The sequence below is a fragment of the Lepus europaeus genome, chromosome 15 (genome assembly GCF_033115175.1).
Source record: "Lepus europaeus isolate LE1 chromosome 15, mLepTim1.pri, whole genome shotgun sequence".
In the NCBI taxonomy this organism is placed as follows: domain Eukaryota; kingdom Metazoa; phylum Chordata; class Mammalia; order Lagomorpha; family Leporidae; genus Lepus; species Lepus europaeus.
This window is the reverse complement of record NC_084841.1, coordinates 11,570,002-11,591,895: the sequence shown is the minus strand read 5'-3', so window position 1 is coordinate 11,591,895 and position 21,894 is coordinate 11,570,002.

Here is a 21,894-nt window from a genome sequence, read left to right as displayed (position 1 = left end):
TCACAATTCATTGTTCCTATCTCCAGCTGCATTCTCTTCTGACTCCCCCCATCCATACAGCAGAAATTAAAATCTTATTCTCTCATTTTCAATCACATGTTCATAGGTATTTTGAACAAAATTTGTCTTTAGGGAAAAGATCAATAAGGTAATTGAAAGATTACTAAAATCCATCAAACTTCACCCTTTTTTATGTCCTTTCCTGCCTTCCCAGTCAAAATCCCTGGAAACTGAGAGGTGAGTTCTTGGCTGTAAAACGTGGTCATATTTTCCACTGTTTGAAGCCATGTGTTTTCCATCATCCAGGCATGTAGTCCATCCAGTGAGCTCTCAGGTTCTACTCTTGCTCGTTGCATAACTGTTTCAGGTCTTACATAAAGTGCAAGCCTGGTATATTTCTTCAGCCATTTTATTAAAACATTAACCCGGAATATAGACTTACCAAGGTCAAGAAACCCCAGAGACTGTTCCATCCTCAATATCCCATTTCCTTAATCCTCCTTGGACTGCCCTCAGAATCGAGACAAAGGTTTTGCTGGTCCTGGAACCACCCTGCTCAACTAGGGACAGTAGCTCCCACTTGTCCTGGTGTGACCCAGGCCAGGAGTTAGTCCCTTCTGCCCCCAGCATTCAGTTCTTTGGTTTGACTACCAGATTATGACCATTTGGCCACTGCTGAGTGCTTATTCCCCACAGAGCTAAGTTTCTCAACAACCCTAAACCATTTCCTACACCTACAGGCTAGTCAGAAAACAAAAGATAATACTGAGCTCCAACTCTGGAGTCAAATATTCCTGACATTCCAGCTCTGCCGGTTTCTAGATGGGTAATCCTGGGAAAGTTATACTTCCTATTCTGTCTCAGTTTCCTCATCTGTGAAATGCAAATGCTGATAGTGTACACCCCATAGGAGGCTTATAGAACTTTCTGACAATGTACACCCCATAGGGGGCTTATAGAACTTTCTGACAATGTACACCCCATAGGAGGCTTATAGAACTGACAATGTACACCCCATAGGAGGCTTATAGAACTGACAATGTACACCCCATAGGAGGCTTATAGAACTTTCTGACAATGTACACCCCATAGGAGGCTTATAGAACTTTCTGACAGTGTACACCCCATAGGAGGCTTACAGAACTTTCTGACAGTGTACACCCCATAGGAGGCTTATAGAACTTTCTGACAATGTACACCCTATAGGAGGCTTATAGAACTGACAATGTACACCCCATAGGAGGCTTATAGAACTTTCTGACAATGTACACCCTATAGGAGGCTTATAGAACTTTCTGACAATGTACACCCTATAGGGTGCTTACAGAACTTTCTGACAATGTACACCCCATAGGAGGCTTATAGAACTGACAATGTACACCCCATAGGAGGCTTATAGAACTTTCTGACAATGTACACCCTATAGGAGGCTTACAGAACTTTCTGACAATGTACACCCTATAGGGTGCTTACAGAACTTTCTGACAATGTACACCCCATAGGAGGCTTATAGAACTTTCTGATAATGTACACCCCATAGGAGGCTTATAGAACTTTCTGATAATGTACACCCCATAGGAGGCTTATAGAACTTTCTGACAGTGTACACCCTATAGGAGGCTTACAGAACTTTCTGACAATGTACACCCCATAGGAGGCTTATAGAACTTTCTGACAGTGTACACCCCATAGGAGGCTTATAGAACTTTCTGACAATGTACACCCTATAGGAGGCTTACAGAACTTTCTGATAATGTACACCCCATAGGAGGCTTATAGAACTTTCTGACAGTGTACACCCTATAGGGGGCTTATAGAACTTTCTGACAATGTACACCCCATAGGAGGCTTACAGAACTTTCTGACAATGTACACCCCATAGGGGGCTTATAGAACTTTCTGACAATGTACACCCCATAGGAGGCTTACAGAACTTTCTGACAATGTACACCCCATAGGAGGCTTATAGAACTTTCTGATAATGTACACCCCATAGGAGGCTTATAGAACTGACAATGTACACCCCATAGGAGGCTTATAGAACTTTCTGACAATGTACACCCCATAGGAGGCTTACAGAACTTTCTGACAATGTACACCCCATAGGAGGCTTATAGAACTTTCTGATAATGTACACCACATAGGAGGCTTATAGAACTGACAATGTACACCCCATAGGAGGCTTATAGAACTTTCTGACAATGTACACCCTATAGGAGGCTTATAGAACTTTCTGACAATGTACACCCCATAGGAGGCTTATAGAACTGACAATGTACACCCCATAGGAGGCTTATAGAACTTTCTGACAATGTACACCCTATAGGAGGCTTATAGAACTTTCTGACAATGTACACCCTATAGGAGGCTTATAGAACTTTCTGACAGTGTACACCCCATAGGAGGCTTATAGAACTTTCTGACAATGTACACCCTATCGGAGGCTTATAGAACTGACAATGTACACCCTATAGGAGGCTTACAGAACTGACAATGTACACCCCATAGGAGGCTTATAGAACTTTCTGATAATGTACACCCCATAGGAGGCTTATAGAACTGACAATGTACACCCCATAGGAGGCTTATAGAACTGACAATGTACACCCTATAGGAGGCTTATGGAACTTTCTGACAATGTACACCCCATAGGAGGCTTATAGAACTTTCTGATAATGTACACCACATAGGAGGCTTATAGAACTGACAATGTACACCCCATAGGAGGCTTATAGAACTTTCTGACAATGTACACCCTATAGGAGGCTTATAGAACTTTCTGACAATGTACACCCCATAGGAGGCTTATAGAACTTTCTGATAATGTACACCCCATAGGAGGCTTATAGAACTGACAATGTACACCCCATAGGAGCCTTATAGAACTTTCTGACAATGTACACCCTATAGGAGGCTTATAGAACTTTCTGACAATGTACACCCTCTTTAGGAGGCTTATAGAACTTTCTGACAATGTACACCCCATAGGAGGCTTATAGAACTTTCTGACAATGTACACCCCATAGGAGGCTTATAGAACTTTCTGACAATGTACACCCCATAGGAGGCTTATAGAACTTTCTGACAATTTACACCCCATAGGAGGCTTATAGAACTTTCTGACAATGTACACCCTATAGGAGGCTTATAGAACTTTCTGACAATGTACACCCTATAGGAGGCTTACAGAACTTTCTGACAATGTACACCCTATAGGAGGCTTATAGAACTTTCTGACAATGTACACCCTATAGGAGGCTTATAGAACTGACAATGTACACCCCATAGGGTGCTTATAGAACTGACAATGTACACCCTATAGGAGGCTTATAGAACTTTCTGACAATGTACACCCCATAGGAGGCTTATAGAACTGATAATGTACACCCTATAGGAGGCTTACAGAACTTTCTGACAATGTACACCCTATAGGAGGCTTACAGAACTTTCTGACAATGTACACCCCATAGGAGGCTTATAGAACTTTCTGAGATTTGCCGGCACTGCGGCTCAACAGGCTAATCCTCTGCCTGCAGCACCGGCACACCGGGTTCTAGTCCCAGTTGGGGCGCCGGATTCTGTCCCGGTTGCTCCTCTTCCAGTCCAGCTCTCTGCTGTGGCCCAGGAGTGCAGTGGAGGATGGCCCAAGTCCTCGGGCCCTGCACCTGCATGGGAGACCAGGAGGAAGCACCTGGCTCCTGGCTTCAGATCAGTGCGGTGCACCAGCCGCAATGGCCATCAGGGGGTGAATCAACGGAAAAAAGGAAGACCTTTCTCTCTGTCTCTCTCTCACTGTCCACTCTGCCTGTTAAATACATAAAAATAAAAAACTTTCTGAGGTAATGCATATAAAAGGCTTTCTTTTTTAGGTTCCTCCAAATATCCCAACAGGCTTGATATGCCAATTTCAGTGGGCGTAACCTATTTCCAGTTTACATAAGAATCCTCAGATGGTATAGATTAGTGAATTACTAACAGTGAGAGGGAAAACAAGTAGCCAGAATAGAAAGATTCTTTGGGATGAAAGCCAGTGAAAAAGAAATTCTTCCTGAATGATAAAACTAGTGACCTCATGATAAAAACGAAAACTCCCACAGTAAAGGGCACTGCAGACGCATTGCTCAAGAGCATTAGCAGAGGCCTTTGCCAAGGAAGGGAAATTTTATTAAACACATCCCACCTTTCAGGATGAAGAACGTCTTGGCCAGCACCTGCAGGGTTTCCTGACTGTGCTTTGCTGAACGTTGAGCCTCAGCTGACAGAATTACATAGGTCTATGTCTTAGGCAAAATGACAGAGGTAACTCTGTCTCTGACCTCTTCCAGAAGAAGAGACTGTGGCCCGATCAGCCGGGCAAGGCAAGTGTGGGTGCACATGTGACCCTACAACTCCTGAGTATGTGGCTACCGTAACTCAGCCCCTGCACACCACACACACACACACACAAACAAACATACAGGGTCTATGTGGCATCCCCTTCTTCCCAGCCCATCACTTCCAGACATCTCTATCCGCTGCCTGGGGGTAGGGGCGATACATGGGTTAAAGGCTGTTTTCTGAGGCCAGGTCACCCCTTTGGCTGTTAATTCTTTGGGAATGGATCACTTTGAGAAGTTTCCCCCTTTGGTGCCTGTGTTTTTCTTACCAAACAAATACATATTTCTCCTGTTGTTAACTCACCTTCCTGTTATTCCTTCAAGAAGAATGCAAATGAAAACCATCATATATGCAGAGCTCACCCACATCAGCTCATAAACGTAGAGACCGTCACATATTAGCACATCAGTCACATCCTCATAACAGTGCTATAAGGTAAGCACCACTCCTATCTATATGACACGTAGAAGGAAAAACCCAGAGAAACCAAGCAATTTGCTCAACATCACATAGCTCACAGGTGGCAAAGCTCATGTTTTAAATCCAGCTAGCAGACTGCATGTAATTAAATACTATCCCCACTGTCTATGTGATTCATTCATTCATTCCATACACATAAAACATGTAAGAGCATGTACATAGAGCTGTCATAGGCACATGGATTCAACTTCTACAACTTGGTGCATTTGATTTATGAGCTCGTCACAGTACTCTGCTATGAGAAGGTCATGAGCTTACATCACATGATCTGTTTTCCTGAGACCACGACTGCCCCTGTCCTTTTGACTGTAATTACCATTCTTCATCATTTCTACAACTACTAGACCAATGCCTCTTTTGCTTCTTTGCTGCAAATTTGCCTCAGTCACCAAATGTGTAAATTTTTAGGGTTTCTTCCCAAGAAAGCTGAGAATGCTACTTTTCAAAACATAAAAAAATGTTCATTTCAAACGTCCTCAGAAATATCCAAATGTCACACTCTGTCCTTATTGAAGAGAGGAGCCATTGACATGTTTTCATCTTGTTTAGAAATAATAAACATCAGCTCATTGGCAGGAGATAGAGAGGAGAGAGAAAAAGCAAGTCTGCTTGTTTTTCATCTCTAAAAAGGTGAGTAAGATGTTAGGATGAAATAATTGTTCACATGTGTCCTTAAACCGAAAGCTCCAGACATTGAAACAAATAAAGTTTGTTCAGGACAGTGACGACAGAATCAAATAATGAAAATGGAATATTTATTTTAAATTATTCCTCATTTAAGACCATTTACAAAGAAGATACAGAATGTGCTGTGCAATCGTTGTACATCACATTTTTAAAAGAAAATGTGGAGAACATTTTTTCATGTGCAGCTGGTGTTAATCCAAATTAGCAATAAATTCAGAGAAGCAGCTTCTATAACCACCATGAGAGAGCACAGCTCACAGATTTTCTTTTTTGTAATTGGTTTCCTAAAATATACTTTTATCCATCATATCTCCATATCCAAACAAATATCTTGTCTCTACTGAATATTGATTTTTCAGATATTCTAAATATTTAAATTGATTGGCCAGTAGTCTTAAAAGTCAGTTCCATGTATACCCCTTACATCCTTTTGTGATGTGTTCTACTCTAAGTTCAAAGAGCCACCCAGTGAGTCTCTCACTGCCGCACAGATAAAAACTGACCTACTAGCTATTTAAAGAGTCCACCTCTGCAAGTGGAGTTCAAAATCCACAGTCACGACCTTGGCAGTTACCTAACCTTCCTGAGGGTTTCCAGGACTACCCAGCCAATCAGCTTAAATGTTTAGAACATCTGATGAATCAATGTTTAGTTAAGAGTGCTTATGACGAAAGGGGTGGATAGTGATATATTTTAAGAAATCAGTTAGAAAAAAAAATCCATTAGTTGTGTCTCTTTCAATAGAAGCTGCTGTTCTGAAGATCCTGCTAATGTGGATTAGTTTCTGTGTAACAGGGACAAAAACAGAAGATACTTCGTAGCACCAGGAAAGGACAAAATAAAGTAGTTCATGCAAAGCTCTTAGCACCCCTATACACCCTGTGAGGGAGGGTTAGCATCTCCTACACACAGCAAGATTGGTTAAATCCCAGAGAGTACAGGTGCTTGGCACTATTCCTGGCGATTATCATCATCATTTTCAACATCATCAGCACCATTGTTTATTATCAGTCTCAACAACATCCTCACCATCCTCACCATCTTCTAAATATAAAATGTTCTTTTTCTGTTGTGACCTGAGTGGGACTCAGAGGAATCAATATAAATCCTGAGGCATAGACATGAGACAAGCAAACAAAACAAAAACTAACTTTGCAGGGCCATTGTTGTGGCACAATGGGTTAAGCCACCACTTGCAACACTGATATCCACCAATCGGAGCCCCAGCTGCCCTGCTTCCAAACCAGCTCTCTGCTGATGCACCTGGGAAGGCAGCAGATGATGACCCAAGTGCTTGGGCCCTGCCACCAGATGAAGCATTAGACTCCTCACTTTGATCTAAACCAGCCCTGGCTGTTGTGCCCATTTGAGGAATGAATTAGAAGATGGAAGATTGATCTCTCTCCCTTTCCCCTGTCACTCCTTCTCTCTACCACTCTGGGTTTCAAATAAATAAATAAACCTTTTTTTTTTTTTTCAAAAAAAGACTAAACCTTTGTAAGAAATATTAAATCCTAAGATTACCATTTGCCCACAGGCTCCAATCAAAAGAGAGTAGGACAGAAAAGCTGAGCGTTTCTCAAATGCTTGCCCCTTGGCACCAGGCACTTGGTCTTCCCTTTCAATCTTCAGCCAACCTGTGACGGAGGGTTAGCATCTCCCATGCATGGCCAGAGTTGCTTAAACCCCAGAGAGATGCCCAGCCCCCACTTGTGAAAAATCTATTGTAAGTGCAAGAGGCAATTCCTCGCCCAAAAATGACATTGTGCTGTATCCCATGACCCTGCCACTCCAGTCCTACCTAGATTAGACCCGGGACAAAGGTCTCATCCAATAGCAAATATTCTTACAGATGTGCCCGATAGAGTGATGACTACAGAGTGGATGTGACTGGCTAATAGGATCAGATCTTTCCTGGGGAATGTGGCTCGAGACATTTAGTGACCGGGCTGATTAGTGGGTAGCAGGGGAAAGGAAGAGATGAATGAACAGCATCACCAAAAAGGCAAAGCACAGAGAAATGATCCAATTTCTCTATTACTCACAAGGGAACAGACAACCCACCTCTTCCTAGGTGGCCTGGGGTCTTCCCGTCTCTTGTTCCCAAACTGAGAACAGTTCTCAAAGCCGGGCTCAGCCCAGTTCCTCTGCCTCTGCAGTAGATGATGGGTCAGGGAGATCCCCATCTTTCTTTTTTCCTTGAATGTTATGCTGAGTGTGTCTCTATTTCTCACTACTGCAAGTGTCCCCATTCTATTGGTAAGGAAACTGAGGCTCAGAAAGTGTAAATAATTTCCAAGATCATGTAATGAATGACCCAAGAGCTGGATATTTAAAAAGACTGTCACCCTCCTGCCCTTGGGTAGGGACTGTAGATAGGAGCTTCTCAGAGGTCAATAGACCTCTAATAAGATCTAATAAGATCTTCAAAATAAATTCTTTTATCAGTGCAAACAAACATAAAGGCGACAAATGGGAGACTCAGTATCCAAATCCAGATAGGAAAGTGTGTCATGGGTGAGACAGGAACGATAAAAACTGTTGGTGCTACCCCAGGAGGAGACCTGTATGACAATTGACATTGGAGAACAGTGTTGAAAAGTGAGAAGGCTCAAGGCTGTGTGGACGCAACAGAAGAATCCACTCACCTGACTGCAGGGTTTCTTGTGGCAAGCGTTGAACACATTTCTGTTGGAGTCTGTTGAAATAATCATGTTTGTTTCATGGAACTTGGGGAAAGCCTGGAGAAGCAACCTCTAAGCTATGCTGCCAAGAGGAAAATTCTCAAAATCAAAACATAGAATTGAACACTGCTTTTGCCAAGCATTGGATACGCAGCTTGAACTTCTAAAATTGCTCACAGTGGAAGCAGAACCCTCCGCTGCTCCTGCTGTGCCAGATCCTTAATCCTCCTTCAGCCACTGTTGCCAAAGTGAGTTCCTCGTGGTCCTGTTTCCTTGCCTCTGATTCTTGAATCAGGGGTTGAGAGGGGCACATGTGATTGGTGAAGAGGGTAGCTGAGAGAGTGGAAAGTGAGCGTCTAGAAGAGTTGGCCAGTTTCTCTTTCCTTAAGGACACATAGGCAGCAAAAGCCTAACATGTAAAGCTCAACTGCCCAAAGGAATAATTTTTTTTTCTAGACACACACACACACACACACACCCCTCACAGTGGAGCCCATGTTTGGGAAACAGAGATTATTTTGACATCCCTGAATTGGGATTAAACATGATCTGATGTGGTTTTGATGAATGGGGGCCGTATGTGAAGGGTTAAAGTTTACATGTCAACAGGTTGCTACAGGGGTCATCAAGAGACCTAAGGGAGTTTTTAGGAAGATGACTGAAGGGAGCATGTCTTAATTTGGGGGGTGTACACCTCTTGACAGTATGAAATATGGACCTGGGCAGACAATGGTGACGGGGGATCCATGTGAGACAGTTTGCTCACATTCAACTATGCTTGTTGACCACCAGTGGTGTTTTAGGCAGCCTGAAGCTGGCCCTCGGGAATGCAATAATGAATGATGAAGCCCTGCCTTTGGGAAGCTGGCCCTCGGGAATGCAATACTGAATGATGAAGCCCTGCCTTTGGGATATTTATGATATTGTGGATGACATGGATACGCCGATGAATATTTGTCTCCATTTTGACAAGTGCTCTCATGGGATAGATCTAAAGAGGAAGCAGAACAGGGGCAGAGGGATCTACCCCAGCCTCAAAGATCAAGACCCAATATTCTGGAGGAGACAACATCCAAGGCTGGTTGGAAAAATACTTGCCTACCAGCTGGGCAAAGGCTGTCAATGCATAAGGAGAGAAATGGGGCCAGCACCGTGGCTCACTTGGCTAATCCTCTGCCTGCAGCGCTGGCATCCCATATGGGCACCAGGTTCTAGTCCCGGTTGCTCCTCTTCCAGTCCAGCTCTCTGCTGCGGCCTGGGAGGGCAGTGGAAGATGGCCCAAGTGCTTGGGCCCCTGCACCCGTGTGGGAGACCAGGAGGAAGCACCTGGCTCCTGGCTTCGGATTGTGTAGCTCCGGCGGTAGTGGCCATTTGGGGGGTGAACCAATGGAAGGAAGACCTTTCTCTCTGTCTCTCTCTCTCACTGTCTAACTCTATCTGTCAAATAAATTTTAAAAAAAGAGAGAAACATCCTACAACCAGGACTGAGAGGCTATAGCACCTTCAGCAGTCCTCCCAGGGTGATGTAGAAAGTGAGAAGAGAGAATTGAGGAATGCTGTGCCTCCAGGTCTCAGATATGAGATCACTCAGGGGACACAGACAGTGAAAGGAAGAAGAATCTGAAAAACCCAGCAAGAGTACACATCTTCAGCAGCATGAAGATGAAAATTGGAACATGGAAAAGATTAGCATCACCCCATACAAGAATGATGACATGCAAAGGCAGGATACATTTTATATTTTTAACATCCAACAACAGAAGAATGGATAAACAAAGTATGGAAATATATATATATATAATTATAATATATATAAGAGTTTATATATATAAAAAATTAAATTCTGTAAAAGAAATTAAATTCTGGGTCCAGCACTGTTGTGTAGTGGGTTAACCTACCGCCTGCGATGCCAGCAAACTTATATGGCTGCCATTAGAATCCCAGCTGCTCCACTTCTGATCCATCTCCCTGCTGATGCACCTGGAAAAGCAACAGAGGATGGTCCAAGAGCTTGGGCCACTGCATCCACCCGGGAGACCTGGATATAGCTCATGGCTCCTGGCTCCCAGCCTCAGCCTGGCCCAGCTATTGTGGTCGTTTGGGGAGTGAACAAGCATATGAAAGACTTCTCTGTCTGCTTTCCCTCTTTCTCTGTAATGCTTCCTTTCAAATAAATAAAATATTTTTTTAAGTAAATGAAATTCTGACACATTCTATAACATGGCTGAACCCTAAAAACACTATGTTAAGTGAAATAAACCAGTCACAGAAGGACAAACGTATAATTCCATTTATATGAGGCACGTAGAATAGGCAAGTTCATGGAGAGCAGAAATAGAACAGAAGTTTAGGGAGGTAGAAGGCAAAGCTATTGTTTAATGGGTGCAGAGATTCTGTTTGGGGTGATAAGTTCTGGAAATGGAAATACAGATAAAATATATGCATAATACATGTGATGCCACTGAACTGTATAGTGTAAAAGGATAAAATGGTAAAATTTCATATGCATAATTCATCACAACTATTTTTTAAAACAGCAGAAGAAGCCAAAGAAGTGGTTACGAACATCAGAAGAGAAAGCTCAAGGCAAACAATAGCTGTGTAGTTACGACACCAGTTACAACATCTGAGTCCCAAGTTGGAGCACCCAGGCTTCAGTCCCAGCTCCTCTCTCCAGCTTCCTATAAATACAGACCCTGGGAGGCAGCTGTGATGGCTCGAGCAGCTGGGTTCCTACCATCTACCTGGAGACCTAGGCTGAGTTTCTGACTCTTGGCTTTCGCCCGACCCTGTCCCAGCCATTGCAGGCATTTGAAGAGTGAACGGTTTTATGGGAGTTCTGTCCGTCTGTCTGCCTTTCACATTACAAAGAAAGATCCCCTTCTATCTCCTGTGGTTAATGGAAGGATCCCAGTCTTTAAAAAAGAAGAAGTGCCAGAAACCCCAGGCAGGGGAAGTGTAGTATGGGAGTCTACTGAGGGATCAGGTAAGGGAATCGGGTGCAGACACTGCAGAGCCTCCCTGGTATTTGCAAAGAGGGCATCCATGGAGTCAAGAGGCAGGGGCCAACTGGCAGTGGGAGGGGAATGAGTGAGAAGGAAGCTACAAACAAGGAGCATCAGCAGAGGTCAGGAGCATGTCCATGTGCAGGTGAAAGACAGCTCGAGGGACATGGGACCTGGAAGAGTCTTGTTTGTGAAGGACACATTTAGATGCTGGAGGAAAAGTCACACTGGAGAAGGTGAAAGTGCTGGTAAGAGAGGACCCAGCACAGAAGCCAGCACAAAGAGGAGGTGGGTGCACAGAGGTCCCAACCCTGGGTCATGCCTTGTCCTTGGATGGAACCAGTGTGAGGACCCAGGACAGAAGCCAGCACAGAGAGGAGGTGGGTGCACAGAGGTCCCAACCCTGGGACATGCCTTGTCCTTGGATGGAACCAGCGTGAGGACCCAGGACAGAAGCCAGCACAGAGAGGAGGTCCCAACCCTGGGTCATGCCTTGTCCTTGGATGGAACCAGTGTGAGGACCCAGGACAGAAGCCAGCACAGAGAGGAGGTCCCAACCCTGGGTCATGCCTTGTCCTTGGATGGAACCAGCGTGGGCACAGAGCAAGACTGAGAGTTCATTCTAGACTGGCCACCATCATACTACTATGATGTCCGAGATGTGATGACCGTGATACAGAGGCAAAGTCATGGTTAAAAGTTAGCAGTGGCCAGCGCCGCGGCTCAATGGGCTAATCCTCCACCTTGCGGCACCAGCACACCGGGTTCTAGTCCCAGTCGGGGCACCGGATTCTGTCCCGGTTGCCCCTCTTCCAGGCCAGCTCTCTGCTGTGGCCCAGGAGTGCAGTGGAGGATGGCCCAAGTGCTTGGGCCTGCACCCGCATGGGAGACCAGGAGAAGCACCTGGCTCCTGCCTTTGGATCAGTGCGGTGCGCCGGCTGTGGCGGCCATTGGAGGGTGAACCAACAGCAAAGGAAGACCTTTCTCTTTGTCTCTCTCTCTCTCACTGTCCACTCTGCCTGTCAAAACAAAAAAAAAAAAGTTAGCAGTGGTGGGGCCAGTGCTGTGGCATAGCAGGTACCTGCTCCCATATGGGCACTGGTTCATGTCCTGAATCCTCTACTTCTAATCCAGCTCCCTGTTAATGGCCTGGGAAAGCAGAAGATGACCCAAGTGCATACTTGGGCACCTGCACCGACATGGGAGACTCAGATGAAGTTCCTGGCTCCTGGCTTTGGCCTGGCCCAGTCCCAGCTCTTCCAGCAATTTGGGGAATAAACCTGCAGATGGAAGCTCTCGCTCTCTCTCGCGCTCTCTCTCTCTCTCTCCCTCTCTCTCTCTGTAACTTTACCTTTTAAATAAATAAAGATAAATCTTTAAAAACAAAGTTAGCAGCAAGTTCAGTCTCAGATATTTAAAATCCCTCCAAAGAGAAGTAATTTTTTTAAAACAAAGGAAAAGAAATACCAGGGTGCAATTTTTCTATTCTTTTAAACTACTTTCTCAGGCCTGAGAGCAGCTACACAACTTTATCTCTGAGGAAGCAGCTGGGCAGACCCTCCTCTGTGCCTAACCTCCACCTACACACTCCTCAATGCCAGCCAGAGTCCAACCTACAGAGACAACTGTGAAATTTCAGCGAATTGATTCAGCGACCAGTGGGTTTTTTTTTTTTTTTTCCTTTTTGGTTGCCTTTACAAAAAACAATATTTCTCTCTAGGGCAACTGCTGAGTGGACACAATAGGTTCTCTATCTCTCTCGCTCTCACTCTCTCGCTCTCTCGCTCTCTCGCTCCCTCCCTGTCCTCCCTGTCAGAAAAAGCCTACATGCTGGGCTCGAGAGCTGGCTGAGTGGGAACTACTCTGAGCACTTTTGAGGTGCGTCCTGAGGTTTCCTCTCTAAAACAAGAATTTATATGGATGTGTGTGTGTGTGTGTGTGTGTGTGGTGATAGACATATATATGTATACTGATACATAGGTATAGTCACTGACACTGATATATCTACTGATATATACATGTATAGATATATAAATATCTATATAAAGGATCTAAAGGTTGAAAAGATATTTCTGGGACCAGCGTTGCCGGCATCCCATACAGGCACCAGTTCCTGTCCCAGCTGCTCCACTTCTGGTCCAGCCTGGGAAAAGCAGCAGAAGATGGCTCAAGCGTTTGGTCCCCGTCACCTACATAGGTGACCCAGATGAAGTTCTTAGCTCCTGGCTTCAGCCTGGCACAGCCTTGGCCATTGCAGCCATCTGGGGGGTGAACTAGTGGATGGAAGATCAATCTTCCTCTCTCTGTATAACTCTTTCAAATAAAGAAATAAATTTTTAAAAATGTTTCTATATCTATATACTTCTCTATCTGTATAGGTGTGTATATATATATATATATATATATACACGCACACATATGTATATATATATATATATATATATTCTTTCAAAAGAATACAACCTTGATCTTTTATATATATATATATATGTGTGTGTGTGTGTGTGTGTACATATATGTATCTCTTAATATGTGTAACTCTTTCATCTATAGCCTTTTAGGTATACGTATCTATGCGTGCACACATACATACATAGTTAATTATATGTCAGGTTACTGGAACTTAGACTAAACTTTTAAAGGAAACTACATAAAATGTTGGGAGCAAGCATCAAAACAGCTTCTTTATGGCTCAAATCCTCTTCTAGGAGTTCTAAATTTTAAATATCACCAGCCCATGCATTTCCATTCTATGGCTCTTCACCATGTAAAATATCATTTGTGTAAGTGTTTGAAAAGCTCTCATCACCTCTCTGACTCTCAAAAAACACAGTGGCTATTTCAGCTCATTCTGTTTGGGTTCTGTTCCAGACAGCACAGGGAGTTGCCGAGTAGCATGGCTGCTAATCAGATAGGTTTCTTTTCAGAGACTGCCAGCAGAGCTTTAGAAGAACAAGCTACACTACATGAGGATGTGTTACAAGAGGGCGCGGCCAGGCTGGTAGATTTCCTTCCAATGCTGAGTGCATGCCAGAATGCTGCACAGTTCTTGACTTAGCAAAGGCAGATGCCAAGACTAATAAAATGGTCTCTTTGTTGGATCTCAGAGGCTACAACTGTTGGCACTTCAGAAACACCATGAAGCCATTGCATTTGATACAGCACCCAGAAGACACAGTCTTCAACAGGAACGTGTCCTCTTCCCTAATTACTGTCCTAGAAATTCACATTATCCACTCTAGAGAACAACATTAAAATTCCTACATTATCCCTGACTTCAAGGAGACAGGGAGGTTGGAAGTGTTTAAAGTGCTCAAGCGGATGGTCATCAATGCTTAATGCAACTTAATAAAGTTATGGCCTGCTTTGTTAAAGCCCTTGGCACATCCTTTCATCAAATCTAACATTCAGAGGGGTAGGAGTTTTGTGTAGTTGTTAAGCCTTTGCTTCAGATACTTGCATCCCTTATCAGAGTGCTAGGGTTCGAGTCCCAGCTCAGCACCCAATTCCATCTTCCCACTAATGTGAATCCTGGAAGGTAGCAGGTGATGGCTCAAGTACTTGGGTTTCTGCCACCCACAAGGAAGACACAGATGGAATTCCAGGCTTCTGGCTTCAATTGTTGCAGACATTTGGGTAGTAAACCAGTAAATGGAAAATTTCTCTCTTTCATTTGTATGTGTTCTCTCTCTCTCTCTCTCCCCCCCCACTTTCCCCTTAAAATACATAAATAAATTTGAAAGATTTTTAAATGTGTTTAAAATACTTTCAATACTCAGAGTTTTTTCTTCCTAGAGGTAAGATTTTTAGGTCAGAACGTTAAGGCAGCAAGAAGAATTGAACAGAAATGTGATTGGTGAGCAATTATTGAACTGCCAAGTATTCAATGTATGATTGTCTTACATCCATGGAGTGTAGGGTTTAAATATTTTACATATGCTGTACACAGAGCCACCCACCTCCAAATCAAACTGTCTCTTTCAAGAACTAAAAACCAAGTAAATACCACTCCTACTCATGACACCCACATTTCTTAATTCCAAAGTATTTGTGGCTTTTCACAGTGGCCCAGTGTTGCACTGATTTTGCAGCCACCATGACTTGATAATATATTGCTTGGAGATTGTTATTTGATCCCTAACTGCTGTGGGGATGTACATTGGCCCCAGTTCCTTGGTTTCCTAGCCTTGTTTTTCATCATCTAGGTTAATTTATTGCCATTTTCACTACTGACCATGTTTTTGCTGTGTGGATAAATACATTGGATTTATAATTCTGCTAAAAAGTTTCATGTCATAGTTTTACTGCTTTTCTCTTCCTTTTTATTTTTTTTCTGAGTGTATTGTTTCTTAAGTTCATCTAACTCACCATCCTCAATTGCTAAGTTAATGATTGACAAGCTAAAACTTATCAAGGGGGGTTAGAGTACCATGATTTCCCTAATACCTTAAAAATAATTTTCTGAAGACTCCTTGGTTGATAACAGTAAAAGTTTGAGTCAGTATTGACAATGGAAATATCTTTGAGGAGTGTTTAAAAGAACAAAACTCAAATTACATCATTGGTACCATGTTCCATCTTTCATATGGTCATCATGGCCCTTCAGGGGAACATCTTTCATAGAGCAACAGGGATCAACCTGGCTTACAAAATCTCAGATTGTTTTGACTCCTGAAGGATTGAGGCAGTTTGGGAGAAGACTGGAACTCATCTCATGCCTGTATTAACTAGAAAGGAATGTCACAAAGAGTATATAGATAATACTGTCCACCCTCATCCATAATTCTATAGATAATACTGTCCACCCTCATCCATAATTACAATGCTGTCTCCAGGTTGCTACCAATTCTGGTCCCTTCCACAACCATCAGGAAAATGATATGAAAGGCTTTTGATATTTGTATTTTTGCAACCTTATCTTCCTTCTACATCCATGCTCTAAAATTTACTCATTGATTCCTAGTTACTAATCATTCCCCATTTCCAAGATTCAAGTTCTTTGAAGATCTCGTTGTATCTGAAATGTAGAAATTTAGGACAGAAGAGACTTTGAACTTCCCAGTCTTCTCTTTTTGACTGCACAAAAGCCTTAAAAACTGAGGGAGAGACCCCACTGGAAAGAAGTGGCTATCAAAGAAGGATGTGCTTTTCTCTGAAGGGAAGAGAGAACTTCCGCTTTACTTAGAGGCTTGTCTAAATATGGAAGGAGATTGTGGACTCAAAAGCCTCCACAGCCTTGGCGGCTCATGTCAAGAGCCTCGGGTAGTCGCTGACATCATACATAAGAGTGTTAATTGTTAAATTAACAACAGGAGTCACTGTGCACTAATTTCTCATGCAGGACTTCTATCCTCAATGAGTTGTATTATGAGAATTAACTGTAAAACTTATCTCAAACCATTTATGTGTGTGTGTGTGTGTGTGCAAACTGCTGAAATCTTTACTTAGTATAGAGTTGGTCTCCTGTGTACAAAGTTAATTGAAATTGAATCTTAATGGAGAATGGGATTGGCAAGGGGAGAGGGAAGAGGAGGAGGGGTGAGAGTGTGGGTGGGAGAGCAGGAATGGTGGTAAGAATCACTATATTCCTAAAGTTGCATTTAGAAAAAGTGTACACATTAAATAAAAGGTTTCTATGGGAGAAAAAAAGTATAGCCCTTAAAAAACTGCAAACTGCATTCAAATGGGTACCGAATGCAAATGGCAGGCAATTGGCACTGGGAAATTGGAGTTCGAGTAAATACCTGGAGCACTACAAACCTCAATAAACAATTTCCATCTTCAAAAAAGAAGTCTTTAAAAGTCTCAGTGCTCCAGCCACACCTTAAATTACTCATCTCAGAATCACTAGGAGTGAGATGCAAGTAGTGCTATGTGAAGTTCAATGTGCAGGCAGGCCTGAGAATGCCTGCTGTAAATTAGCTAGGAAATTCTCTGTTCTTCCTCAGCTTCGGACCTCCACCATGGGTCACCCAACTCCTGCCCCCAGAGAGAGGCAAAGAAACAGCCCATCCATAGCCTCAAGAGTACTTGGCTGGACCCCTACCCCAGAGAGCCACCCAATGGTGAGAGGCCCCTGGACTAGTGGATGTTGAGCTTTCAAAGTTTTTTTCAGATGCCTGCATCCCATATCAGAGTGTTTGGGTTCAAGTCCCAGCATCTTCCCTCTAGGGGAATTGGAGCAGGGATTTCTTTTGGGTGAAGGGCTCATCAGTCATCAGGGACCTAAAAGTTCTCTTACAAAGTTTTAGTTTGATGGTAGCACTATCTTGTATAAATTACCAGTTAATAGTTTTAAAAGAATAAACCTTGTAGTTGTGACTCCCTGAACACAACTTAACATAAACGAAAGGAAAGAGATTCCTTCTGTTTGTATCTGAACCCTGCAAGCACTCTGCTAACACTTACTCCTAGCCTGGAGTTTACAGAGGGGTGGCCTATGGCTGGGCCATGACACTATGGTCACTGGGCTGCAGGAGCTCAAGCCATCAGGGCAGAAAGAGAGAAGATTGCCAAGCACAGGGTCCTGAGAACTTCTCTAACCCCCCACAGGTGTAATGGAAGAAGAGGGTAAAATAGCAGGAGAGAAGGGGAGAGAATGTGATCCCACAATATCCCCCTTATGCTTCTGATCCTTGGAATATTATAGTAACAATGAGAGTGAGTCAGAAAGACACATTAATGGCCCTCCACCTTGTTCTCCAGGGTTGATATATCTGGGAAATATCAGTGGCATCAGGAATAAACGAGTTTTGGTGCAGTGTGTATTAGAACATGTAGTTACGACACTGGTTAAGATGTCTGCTTCCCACATTGGATGCCTGGGCTCAATTCCCAACTCTGATTCCAGCTTCCTGCTAATGCAGACCCTGGGGCACAGCCATGATGGCCAAAGTCATGGGGTCCCTGCTACCCACAGGGGAGTCATAGATCGTGATCCCAGCTCTCAACTTCAGCCCCCACAGCCTGGGGTTGTTGCAGGCCTTTGGTGGAGTGAACCAACGAATAGAAAGGATTTATATTCTCTCCCCCAACCCTTTTTCTCCTCTGTCTCCCTCCTATTCTCCCCCCACCTCCTTTTCCCTCTATGACACTCAGATAAATTGATAAAATTTTGTATAAGAATGGGTTTTGGTGGGGCCAGTGTTGTGGCACAGAGGGTTAAAGCTCAGGCCTGCAGCACTGGCATCTCATATGGATTCCATGCCAATTCTAGCACTGGTTGCTCCACTTCCAATCCAGCTCCCTGCTAATGTGCCTCGGAAAGTAGCGGAGGGTGGCCATGTGGGAAACCCAGAAGCAGCTCCTGGCTCCTGGCTTCAGATCAACTCAGCTCCAGCCATTGTGGCCATTTGGGGAGAGAACCAGCAGATGGAAGATCTCTCTGTCTCTACCTCTCTCTGCAACTCTGTCCTTCAAATAAATAAAATAAATCCTTAAAAAAAAAGACTGGGTTTTGGTGACACCTCTGTGGTGTCAGTGGTGGCAAGGAGGTAGGAAGCCCTCACTGCGTCCCTAGTGCCTAGTTTTCTCACTGTTGGATGTTCCCTCTTCTTCTCTTCACTCCATGTTTCCTCCTAGGGATTTCTTCTTTCCCAGGGCTACAGCTATTGTGACAGCTCCCAAATACATCTGGCCCAGCACCTGCCTTCTGAGCGCCCTGTCTCCCCACTTCTCTATTAAACGATCCCACAGGCACCTCTGTGTGGGAGCACTGTATGCAGGTCTCAGGAACTGAGAATCGCCTTCCCACCTGCCTCACCTGAGTCACTCCCATTCACTGGGTGTTAGAAGCAGAAACTTGCAGCTTCACGCTGCTGGTGGGGGTGAGAACTTCGGATGGTTTGCATCGTGGGGAGAGATGAGTGAGGAAAGGAGGCAGGACTGCTGAAGGGTCAGAATCGGAGCTAGATTCCCAGTGTGGGGAGAAAGATGTGGATTCTGCAAGTCCAATAGATACGGCAGGAGGCCTGAGCAGGCTGGCTGAGAGGCCACCCTTCAAACCAGATCCATGGTTTCCCATTTTCTACTGTTTGGCTCACTATGGGAGAGAATTCAGTCCCACAGTGTCCCCGTTATACTTCTAGTCATCTCTCCCCTAAATCAAGCACATTAGTCTATTAAGATTTTCAAAGGTTTGGTGCATTTGCTCCACAGAATAATTAATCAAGCATCTAACATGTGCCAGGCACCATGGTAAATGTCAAGGATATAAGGATGAAAAAAAAATAGACATGAGCCGTGCCTGTGTGGTGATTAACAAATGCTGTGGAGGGCTAGGTAATAAATGATCAAATGTAAACACACATAAAAGAATCACTTTCAGTGGTCACAAATTCTGTGGTAAACACATAGTATATTGTGTCAGAGAATAGTTGGAGGAGCCTACTTTAGATGGGGTGACCATGGGAGGCCTCACAGACATGTGGACTGAGAATGTAAGGTGTAAGTGGTGCAGGCTGAAAGAGACCATTGCCATGGCCCCTACATGAGAAAGCCTCTGTGCTGGAAGACCTGAGCAAGGGGAGAAGAACGTGAGATGAGGCTGCACAAGAACACAAGGGCCACACAAGCCACTTCCCCTGTGTAGGTTGTACTTAGAGGCCATAGCAAGCCATTCAAGAATTTATGCAGGCCCAAGGGAAAATGCAACCTATCTTACTATTTTTAAATTTTTTTCAAAATTTATCTTTTAAAAACATTAGAGGCAGGTGTTGTGACACAGTGAGTCAAGCCATCACTTGGAATGACTACATCTTATGTCCAAGTGCCCGGACTTGAGTCCAGCCTCCACTTCTAGTCCAGGTTCCTGCTAATGTGTATCCTAGTTTTGGCCCAACCTCAGCTGTTTCAGGCATATCAGCTTATAGGGTATAATTTCTCTCTCTCTCTCTCTCTCTCTCTCTCTCTCTCTCTCCTTTTCATATAATAAAAATAAATAAATGAACATTTCAAAAACATTGATTTAGCTCATGAGTGGAAAATGAATTGGGGGTCAGGAAAGAGGACATGGAGGCTGCTAAGGAGGCTGTTGGAAGAGATGACAATGCATGCATACAATGGAAATGGAAACCACTGAGAGGGCAAAGGTAAGGTACATCACTGATGCGGAATCAATAGGGTTTATGGATGGATGTGTTGTGGGTTTTGAAGGAAAGAGAAATCAAAGCTGACTCTCCAGTTTTGACTAGAACACTGGGTAGATGGTGGAATCAGTTCCCAAGATGGGGAGATGGCAGAAGGAGAGGTTCAGTGGGAATGGAAATCCCGGGTCCAGTCCCAAACAGTAAGACTGTGATGCCTGCAGGGCTTTCAAGACAGATATGAGATAGACGAGCAGGTACCTGAGTCAGGCTTGGCGGAGAGATCCTAGCCCATGTAGGCGTTTGGGAGATGTCACACTAGATGAAGCCATGGACAGGATATGAACTGCTTGGGCAGCCTCAGAATAGTCAGCCTCCTTTCCTGGTAGCTAGAGCTTCCCAGATAATGGGTTCCAGAAGACTCAGGCAGAAGCTAAGATGTTTCCTATGACCTAACCTCAGAAGTGACAAACTCCCCCTTCCATCATATTTCCCCAAGTCCCCACTTTGCATAGCCCTGTCCTGGGTACCATATGGTACAAACTCGCTTTCAAAATTAAAACAGGCTGGATAATGTGGTGATAGCAGTTGGAAGTGTACCTACAGTAAGAACACATCAAAACCATGAAGGGATCTGCACCATCTCTGATCACAGCCCAGAGCTTTTGCTGTCAGTATCTATTTATCCCGATCCAATAGCATGGAATTAATTAGCAGGAATTTTGCTGATGAGGCTAAAATGCTTTTCATACCTTTAAAGCTAGATTTTACCACAAACTCCATTTGTTTCATACTGAGAAGCCAAGATCCAAAGGTGGACCGCACCTCTCAATGGAAGAAGAGCTCACACATCCCGCAAGAGAAGACACTGATGACGCCATCTTGGAACCAGGCTATCATGCAGGGCCTCACCTTACGCCAGCTCATCTGACCTGTGGACCTTACGTCCCTGCTGTACAACTTTTCACACTGCAGACCACAGAGTCACCTGCATGCTTCCAGACTCCAGGTCAAAACTGGCATTGTTTGCCTCCTGGGTCCATATTTAAGTCACATTGTAAAAAGTGAGATTTTCATTTAAAACATAAAGAGAAACCTAAAACTGGGACAGGGGTGGGGAGGATAAGTGCACAGATCCCCTTGGGAAGACAGCAGAAAGGGCAACACTGAAATCAGGAGACAATGACCAGCAAAGGAAAGGCCATGTCCTCAGAACACCTCTGTTCCTTACCACCAGCAGAACCCCCTCCCCGCCCCACCCTGCCCCGCACAGACTCAATTCCTAGTCTGAGCCACAGGTTAACCCCTAAGGGGTTTCTCATAGCTATAACAGCTTCTAGTCATCCCTCCATCCTCTCTTTTACCAAATATCTTATTTCTGAAAGTGGCATTCTACCTTTTCTTCTTCATTTTGCCTGTTCTTCTCTAAACCACATCTTCCCAAACAAAAAACAAAGCCATCCAGTATTTGTGCTCTTTTGGAGATTTCTTTAAATCTCGCTTTCATTAAATTCCACATCAAGATGCCACAGCACTCTGTCTAGACAGTCACTGAGGTTTCAGTGAAATAGAGATGCA